Source organism: Bison bison, unplaced genomic scaffold, assembly GCF_000754665.1.
Source record: "Bison bison bison isolate TAMUID 2011002044 unplaced genomic scaffold, Bison_UMD1.0 scf7180017864304, whole genome shotgun sequence".
Classification (NCBI taxonomy): domain Eukaryota; kingdom Metazoa; phylum Chordata; class Mammalia; order Artiodactyla; family Bovidae; genus Bison; species Bison bison.
In genome coordinates, this window is record NW_011494876.1 from 15,147,614 (window position 1) to 15,156,379 (window position 8,766).

An 8,766-nucleotide genomic window follows, 5' to 3' on the forward strand; every position below is an offset into this window, starting at 1 on the left:
GGCCCCAGACTGGCCCCAGCTTCTCTGGTTCCTCTCACCCTGAGATGCGCTGCTGGACCCAAGGTGGTCCTGCATGTACTGGCACTAACCCATCCACCAGAGAAGGAGTCCTTCTCCTTGGCCTCCAGCCCTGTTTTGGGAGTATGGGTGAATAAACAAGAACATGGAGCCAACATGTTAGCGCCCAGCAGAGCCTGCCACTCAGCCCTTCCAGGGCCGAGCCCTGTCTGCACAGAGCTGGTCTCGCCGGGGCACAGGCCCTGCACGAGTTGGGGGCCGGGTCAGGGAGCAGCATGGTCGTTGGGGGGCCACTGCTCCAGCTCTGCTGGGTCTGCTTCCTGCCCAGAAAAGTGCGTTCACACAAGAGAGGGAACGAAACTCCATATCTGACGAGACTTTATAAAATAATTACTACTTAAAACAGTTTAGTAGTCTTTTTATTTTCACTGCTTTTTCTGTAATGACAATAAAATTGTACCTTTCATGTATGGAGCCCTCAGAGGGGCCTTTTTTGAGTCGTATACTGTCTGTCCCCTTCGATCTTACTGTCATTATCCCCCACTTTACATCTGGGTCAGCAGAGGCCCAGAGACCTGTGTGGCTGAGCCGGCCCTGCTAGGGCACCCAGTGAAGAGTGGAAAGGGTTGTTATTGTTGTTGTTCAGTCACCAAATCGTGTCCGACTCTTCATGACCCCATGGACTGCAGCACACCAGGCTTCCCTGTCCCTCACCATCTCCCAGAGTTTGTCCAAGTTCATGCTCACTGAGTCAGTGATGCCATCCCACCATCTCATCCTCTGTCATCCTCTTCTCCTCCTGCCTTCAGTCTTTCCCAGCATCGGGGTCTTTTCCAGTGAGTCAGGGCTGTTTGCATCATGTGGCCAAAGTATTTATTTATTTATTCTATTCAGCTTCAGCATCAGCCCTTCCAAAGAGTATTCAGAGTTGATTTCATTTAAGATTGACCGGTTTGATCCTCTTGCTTTCTGAGGGACTCCCAAGAGTCTTCTCCAGCACCACAGTTTGAAAGCCTCAATCCTTCTGTGCTTTGCTTTCTTTACTCTCCAGCTCTCACATCCATATATGACTAATGGAAAGACCATAGCCTGGACTATATGACTACTGTCATCAACATGATGTCTTTGCTTTTTAACACACTGTCTAGGTTTGTCATAGCTTTCCTGCCAAGAAGCAATTGTCTTATAATTTCATGGCTGCAGTCACCATCTGCAGTGATTTTAGAGCTCAAGAAGAGGAAATCTGTCACTACTTCCACCTTTTCCCCTTCTATTTGCCGTGAAGTGATGGGACCAGATACCATAATGTTAGTTTTATAGTGGAAGGGGTAGGGAGAAGCCCTTGTCCACTCATTCCCTCTTTTCCCCTTGGAGGGTGGGATGCAGGGCACTAGTGGGACTGCCTGCAGGGTCACTGCCCAGTGCCAGGTTGGGGAGGTTAGCAGAGGAGCATCAGACCTGAAAGATGTGTGAACAGGAGATGCCAACTAAATGCAGGTGGAATACCAGGGGTATGGGAGCTGTGGACCACTCCCGGGGGCAATGTCTTTTGAGATGACGAGGCTTAACAGAGAAGTCAGGCTGGATCATCCCAAGGAGAAGGTACAGGGCCTGCAAAGGCACCAGGGCATGACCGGGGAGCTTATATTCCTGATCACAAGGAGGCCTAGGGAAGGTCATTCTGTGGAGCAGGGTAGAACAGTTGACTTGGGGATAGTGGCTGGCCACAGGGTCTGGCCTGGGATGGGTCTGATGGGGTTCTGTCCTAGGCTGACTGGGGTTTGGGGACTCTTTCAGTCAGGGTCCTGCGTACCAGAAGTAGGTGAAAGAGCAAGTAAAATGAAAACACTCCATTATCTGATGGTCTGCCTTTGGAGCACTTCAGCACCTGGAATCCTACTCTGTCCTGAAACTTTCTACACCATTGACTCCCTCACAGGAAAGTACCTCTGAAACTCACTCATGGCCTTTCAGCCCTCATTTCAGAAATAGTTCTAACCTTTCTATTTTCTTAGCCATTAGACAACTAAAAGTTGCAGATGCAAAGAGGCAAATGTCAGCAGATTGAAGACAGGAAGTTGTGAGGAGTGATGTTGATGACAAGGATGAGGCAGGACAGGATAAAAATCAAGAACTCTGGAGGTATAGAACCCTGGGGGTACAGAGAGAGGCGTGGCAAAGAATGGAGCTGCTGTTGGGTGAGAGTGAGCAAGAAGTGGGTGAGGGCTATCTTTACCAGGTCCACGCGTCCCGCCTGGCACCTTTTCCACTGCTGGCTGCAGGGCCCGGCAACACACCTCGTCCAGGGCACCATGGCCCTGCCAGGGATGTCTGTGGTTTCTCATTGCTTCAGCCTAGATCCCAGCCCCTTTGTGACTCCCAGAATGCCTGAGATGACCCCTGTGTCTGCTCCACCCCCGGATCTGAGTCATCCAGTGAGTAGGCAGTGGACACAGAGGGGCAAAGGCAGGCTCTTCCTGTCCCAGACAGTGTTGGAGTGGAAGGACGTCCTTCACTGTCCACAGAGGGGAGGCGTCAGGGTGTCCACAGGGTGCTGGAAACACACAAGGGCTTTGTACCTTATGCAGTGCTCACTACAACGCTGAATGGCTTAGAGTGGGCCTAGACATTACCCTGGTGGCTCAGCGGTAAAAAATCTGCCTGCCGATCCAGGAAACCTAGCTTCAATCCCTGGGTGGGGAAGAGCCCCTGGAGAATGAAATGGCAACCCACTCCAGTATTCTTGCCTAAAGAAGCCCATGGACAGAGGAGCCTGGCAGGCTACAGTCCATGGGGTCACAAAGTGCTGAACACAACTAGGCGACTAAACAACAAAATATCACCCATACTCCACAGAAGAGGAGACAAGCCCAGAAGGGGCACAGGGGCAGCTGAGGGGACGAGGCACAGAGCAGAGCTAAGGCTGTGGGCTCCCAACTGCCCCCTTGCCCATGCACTGCTACGTGAGGTGGCAAGGATGGGCAGCTGGGGTGGGGGTGGCTTTCAGGTGAGCTGTTCTTGAATGCTGGTTTTATCCCCTTGTGTCCCTGCTTGCTAAGGTCTCTAGAGCTACTGGCCTGGCCAACAGGGTCCTATCCCCTTCCCCCTTGCCTCAGCCCAAATCAGGGTCTGGCTCTTGCCCGAAAAGGGGCTACCAGCTACCTCTGACCCCTGAGAGTTTTCTGCTTCAATTTTTTTTTGTTTTTAGCCACATTATATGGCACATGGTATCTTAGTTCCCAACCAGGGATCGAACACAGCCCTTGCATTGGAAGCATGAATCTTAACCAGTGGACCTCCAGGGAAGTCCCAGTCAGCTTCAATCTCATTCTCACATTTCCCTATCAAGGGAGTGAGTGATGCCTGCTTAGAACAGGATCAGTGGAGGGCATGTCATCAGGCCCCTCTGACTTGGGTCAGAGAGCCAGCCTAACAGATGCTAAATATCCTGTGGTGACTGCAGTCACCCCTGGGCGGCTGTGGGCTGGCGCCTACTGGCACTGGTCAGGGAGGAAGAGGGGAACTGACTGGTGGGCACACAGGAACCCACACGACATACACACAGTAACTGATAGTAAGCCTTTACCAACCCAGTCCTTTGCCAGCACACATGCTCTCTGGGCACCAACTGGGCTGGACTCCATCTGGGCCCTGAGGACACAGCAGGGAATAAGATGGACACACTCCCCATCCTCGTGGGCTTCATGGGCTGGTGGGCAAGAGACAACAGACAAGGGCACAAGCGGACACTCAGGCCGAGCTCTGAGAGTGAAGTGAAAGCAGAGCAGGGGGCAGGGAAGAGAGTGCTCTGGGGGCGGGGGGACACCGCTGCAGATGAGGGGGTCGAGGAGGGTTCTGGAGCCAGGTGGCCCTGAGCCTGGACACTGTAGAGAAAGGACATCCCAGGTGGAAGGAGCTCCAGGGCAGTAGCCCTGAGGCAGGAACAAACGTGGCGAGACCAGAAGATGGCTGGCTTCCTGGAGGGCTGAGGAGACAGAGGGCAGGTGGAGAGGGCACAGGGGGACCCACGGATGGTGTTCTGGTGGTGGAGCGCCCCTTCAGAGTTCAGCAGGGAAATGCTACGATCCGATGCTCATTTCTAAGCAGTGAACCTGTCAGCTGGGTGGGGATGACCCCATGAGGGCCTGGGGGCCAGAGGCCAGAAAGGAGGTTGAGAGGTGTGGGATATGGCTGAGTGGGGTGTGATGGAGACCAGGGGAGGGGAGGTGATCCTGGGCGGGAGTTCATGCCCATTAAGTTCTCCCTGCAGCCCTGCACACCAATAGAGGCTGTCCCCATTACAGGAAAAGAGGTATGGCTCAGAGAGAGGTTGTGGCTTTCTCAGGGTCACACAGCTTGTGAGGGACAGAGGCAGGGTTCAAACCCTGAATCAAGACCTTGTTTGTGTACCTGCGGCTCTGCGCTGCGTCCCAGGGGCTGGCATGCCAAAGCCTTGGCACTCACAAGGTGCTGGGGACAGGCACAAGGGCGGGGCGATTCAGGAGGGCATTATGGAGGAGGGGGGCTGGGGATTGCACCCTGGAGGATTCCGTCAGACCAGGGGAGGTGGGCTCACAGACTGATCTTATCTGGTGTCCCTCCTTGGACTTACAATACTCTGATGGAACAACTCTGGGACAGAGATGCCATAGGCCACTCAGGTTTCTCTTGTCAATCAATGAGAAGTCTTCCTGGGAGACTTCGCCCACGATCACCGAGTGTCATTAACACCCTTGCAATCATTATCAGGCCCCCTGCCCCTGGGTTCAGCTTCTAACCTGCAAACTGAGCAAATCTTGCTGGATGATCAAGGCTGAACATGGATCTAAATAGGGCTGGGGACATGGGCCAGGCTGGTTCCACTCTCAGATGGGAAACTCGCACCCCTCACAGATGTACGGTGAAGCAGAGGGGCCGAGAGCCTCAGGTAAGTCCTGATCAAGGAGGCCGGAGGGTTGTGAAACCTCACAAAGGCCCTCTTCCTTGAAATGTGGAACCTGTGCAGGCCTGGGAGGCTCTTTCACACCAACCTGTCAGACCAGTTTTAATATAAAGCAAGTGGGAGCTTTGCCAGAAGTTCAACAGTCTCTCCTGGGGAAGGTGTCCTTCCCCAACCCCGACTGCAGGGTCGGGGGGGGCCCTCCCAAGCTGAGGCAGGCTGGGGCTCTCACATATGAGACCTGAGACGGAGGAGGGTCCCCAGAGGTTTACTCCTGTCTCCTGTGTCCCCTACACCCTGGTTTTACCCAAACCTCCCCTGCAGTCTGGATTACGTGCTGTACACTTGATCTGGGGGGCATGTCCCTCAACCTCACTGAACCTCAGAAGATTCCTCAGCTTTGAAGTGGGAAGAGGGATAGCACATCTCTCAGAGGGAACATAGGGTTACCCAGGAGGATTTATGAGGCAATACTGAGGAGAGGCTGAGAGGGTTCACCGTGGCAGCTGCTGCAGCTGTCACTGTAACTATTCCTTGTCCCTTATTTTAATCCCATTTGAGAGGTGGGCTGGGCAGGTGCTGCTGTCCCCTGCAGTCCCCAGGGGAGCTGCAGGAGAGCTGGCTGGAACCCCCTGGAAATATAAGCAGCCCCTTACTGCCCCCCACCCCCAGCTTTGGTGCCGCGCTGCCAGCCCAGGCCTCCACCTTCAGGCGTCACCTGCCAACCAAGGCCTTGGGTTCCCATCATGGTGAACAGACCCATGGTGTCTGCATGGCTTGGGGTAGAGGCCAGACCAGCCCAACTTTCTAGCAACTTCAGTAGAAACTAGGCCATCTGCTACCCGTGGCCTCACCTGGGGGAGGCAGGGTGTGTGGGTTTCCCTTAGGCCTGTTACTCACTCAGCCCTCAGCGGAATGTGCCCTCAAAGGTGAGTCACAGGTCAGGGAGGTGAGCTGCGTCGGTCCCCTTTCAAAGCCGTAAGCCAGATATCCAGAGAGGCAGGGTGACTTGTCCACGGTCACCAGAGAAGTGGCCACACAGGATTGGAACCCAGGGCTTTGAATCCCAGGCCAGGGCTTGACCCCTCACCCTAGAACTCTTGAACAGGAGTTCTGTCCTTGTCAGGACTCCTGTCCAGACCTGGACTCATCCTGGACAAACTGTCCAGACTGTCCCCTAGACACACCTCCGCAACTCCCGCATGCACCCCCCGACCTGCTGGTCATGTCCCTCTACCCTGGCCCTGGTCCTTCTCAGGCTGTTCTCCTGTGGCTCCCCACGGCTGCCTTGCCCGCATCCGGCCTCACCATGGGTCACTGACCTGATGGCCTCCTTACTGGCCCCCTCAGCCCTGTCACCACCTCCAGAGTGAGGGGCTTGCAAGCCCGATAGTGGCCCGCCTTCCTCACTTAGTGATATTCACAGGCTCCCTTAGATCTTGCCTGTGCCTCACCCCAGACTCCAAGATGTAGCTTCCCAAGCCACCAGCCCATTCCATTCTACTTCTCTCCAAACAGCCCTCCCCATGATATCATTCATCCCGGAATGTCCCTCTTCCTCATTCTGCCAGGGAAAACTCTTATTCACCCTTCCAAGTCCAACTCAAATACTCCTTTTCTGAGAAGTCTTCCTCAGCTTCTCTAGCACTGATTCATGCCTGTGTTGGGTACCCACCGCATCCTAGGGAATCCCCCTGGGGGCTGAGTTTTCCCAGGTCTCTCCAGCCTGGGGAGAAGAAAACATAATTTCCACAACTAATTCAAAACAACCATTCTTTGGCTAAATTTCTCTCTCTCTCTCTCTCACACACACACACCACGCTTCCCATGAAAGTCTCCTGGGGTTGTCTTTGAAGAGGCAAATTAGCCAAGTGGAAAGAACTCAGGCAGAGTTCAAATTTTGGCCCCTCCAAAATCACCCTAAGGATCTCAGGCAAGTGGTTTATCTCTTGGAGCCTCAGTTTCCCCATCTGTCTGACAGAGATGTAGAAGAACCCTGCCACAGGGTGGTTGGAGCGGGGCTATGCCTGGCTGTGGGGGGATACGGGGTGAGTGGTAGCTGATGCTCATCTATGAGCAGGAGGGGACGTGAGAGGCCCAAAGCTGGAGGAGCCTTTTGGTATGGCCAAAGCTTTCTGCTCAGTGGAAGGACAGCTGCTTCCATGACTCAAGCCTGGTTGAAGCCGGCAGGGCCCAGAGTGCAAGAAGTGGCCTCTGAGGACTGAGGGACTTGGGATGGCCACAACTCCTCCAGGCAGTCCTCTAGGACTGTTTCACTGCACAGTCCTCATTAGGGCGACCCACACTCTGACGGTGTGGCTGGAAGGGGAGTACCACCCAGCAAATGCTCCCCAGGCAGACTCCCCACACCCAGCACCCATGAGCCAGCCTGGGATTTCCTGTCCCCAGAGCCGGGCGCCTCCTCCAGCAGAGGTGAAGATTTCACTCAGTTTGGGTTGGGGCAGAGCTTTGTTTGAAAAGTGTTTCTTCTCTGTCCGCCTTCCCCCAAGAAGCACTTCTCCCTTTCCCACTCCCACCAGCCCTACTTCTGAGCAACATCAGTGTGTGTGTGTGTGTGTGTGTGTGTGTGTGTTGACCTTTCCACTTGGCCAACATTCCTTTATTTTTCTCAGCTCCTTCGGGTAGATGGCCGTGGTAGGAGGAGCTGTAGGACAGCAGGTTCCTTTTCTCCAAAGTTCCAGAGACATGGAGCCCAAGGAGACACTAGAAAACGAAGGCTTATCCAGAAGGAGATGGGTTCCCAGGGCAGGCAGAGGAGTGTGGGGAAGAGACAAGAAGAGCTCTAACCCCAGTGTGAGTGCCTGCCAGGGCATGCCTCCAGGCATCCTTGCCGGATGAGCACTGTCAGCCCAGCATCTAGTGGGCAGGCTGAGCCTAGGTAGGCAAAGCTGGGTGACCCTGAGCACAGTGCTTTCTCTCTCTGAGCCAAACATGCCTCAAAGTAGACCAAAGTCCTGAGTTTGCCGTCTATGTGATCAGCACTCACTGTCTCTACCCCAGAGGTGCCCAGATTGGGTCTCTGTAGCCCTTTTACTCTTCAGAGCCAGCAGGTGCCAATGGGAGGGGGTGTGGGCTTTAGGGCAGCAGCACCTGCTCTCGGCACCTTGACAGTCACCCCCTTTCTCCTCTTGGGGTCAGTGAATGCACTGGGGCAAGCTAGGCTCCAGAAGGATCCCTGGGTGTCCTCACAGAGGGCAGAGAAGGCGGGCATGGGTACCCCCCACCCCCACCCTGGGTGAGGTGTTTTTGCTAGAATTGCAGCAGCTGCGGCTAGAGGCCTCTTCCCAGGAAGAAAGAGCAGAGCGCCTCTTCCAAGAACTCGGAGGAGGCCTGCAGGCAGGGGAGGGGGAGCGGGGGAGTTAATTTTAAACCAAACAGCCTTCAACGCTTCTCAGGAACTGGTTGCTCAACGTGATCTGGCAGGTCCCAGGCGGGTGGGCAGGCCTGTCGCCAGCTCAGAGGTGGCGGGGGTGGAGGACACGCCTCAGAGGGGGAGGCCCAGTGACCTTGAGGGAAGGTGGATCCTGTCCTGGCCCACGAATCGGGGGCTGTCACCCCCAACCCCCACCCACCTTGCTGAGGGTACGGGATGGGGTGACTTCCTCCATCATAATCCACCAAGGTAAAATTATAACATGATTAATAACACAGGTGTCCTGTCCTTCCCCCTGGCCCATCCCCCATTCACTGCTCAGAACCTGACACTCCTGTGCCCTGGCCCGTACCTCTCGAGGTTATCTGATTGAAGGCCTGCTCTGAGGCCAGAGGAAGGCTTGTGCCTTGCGCTT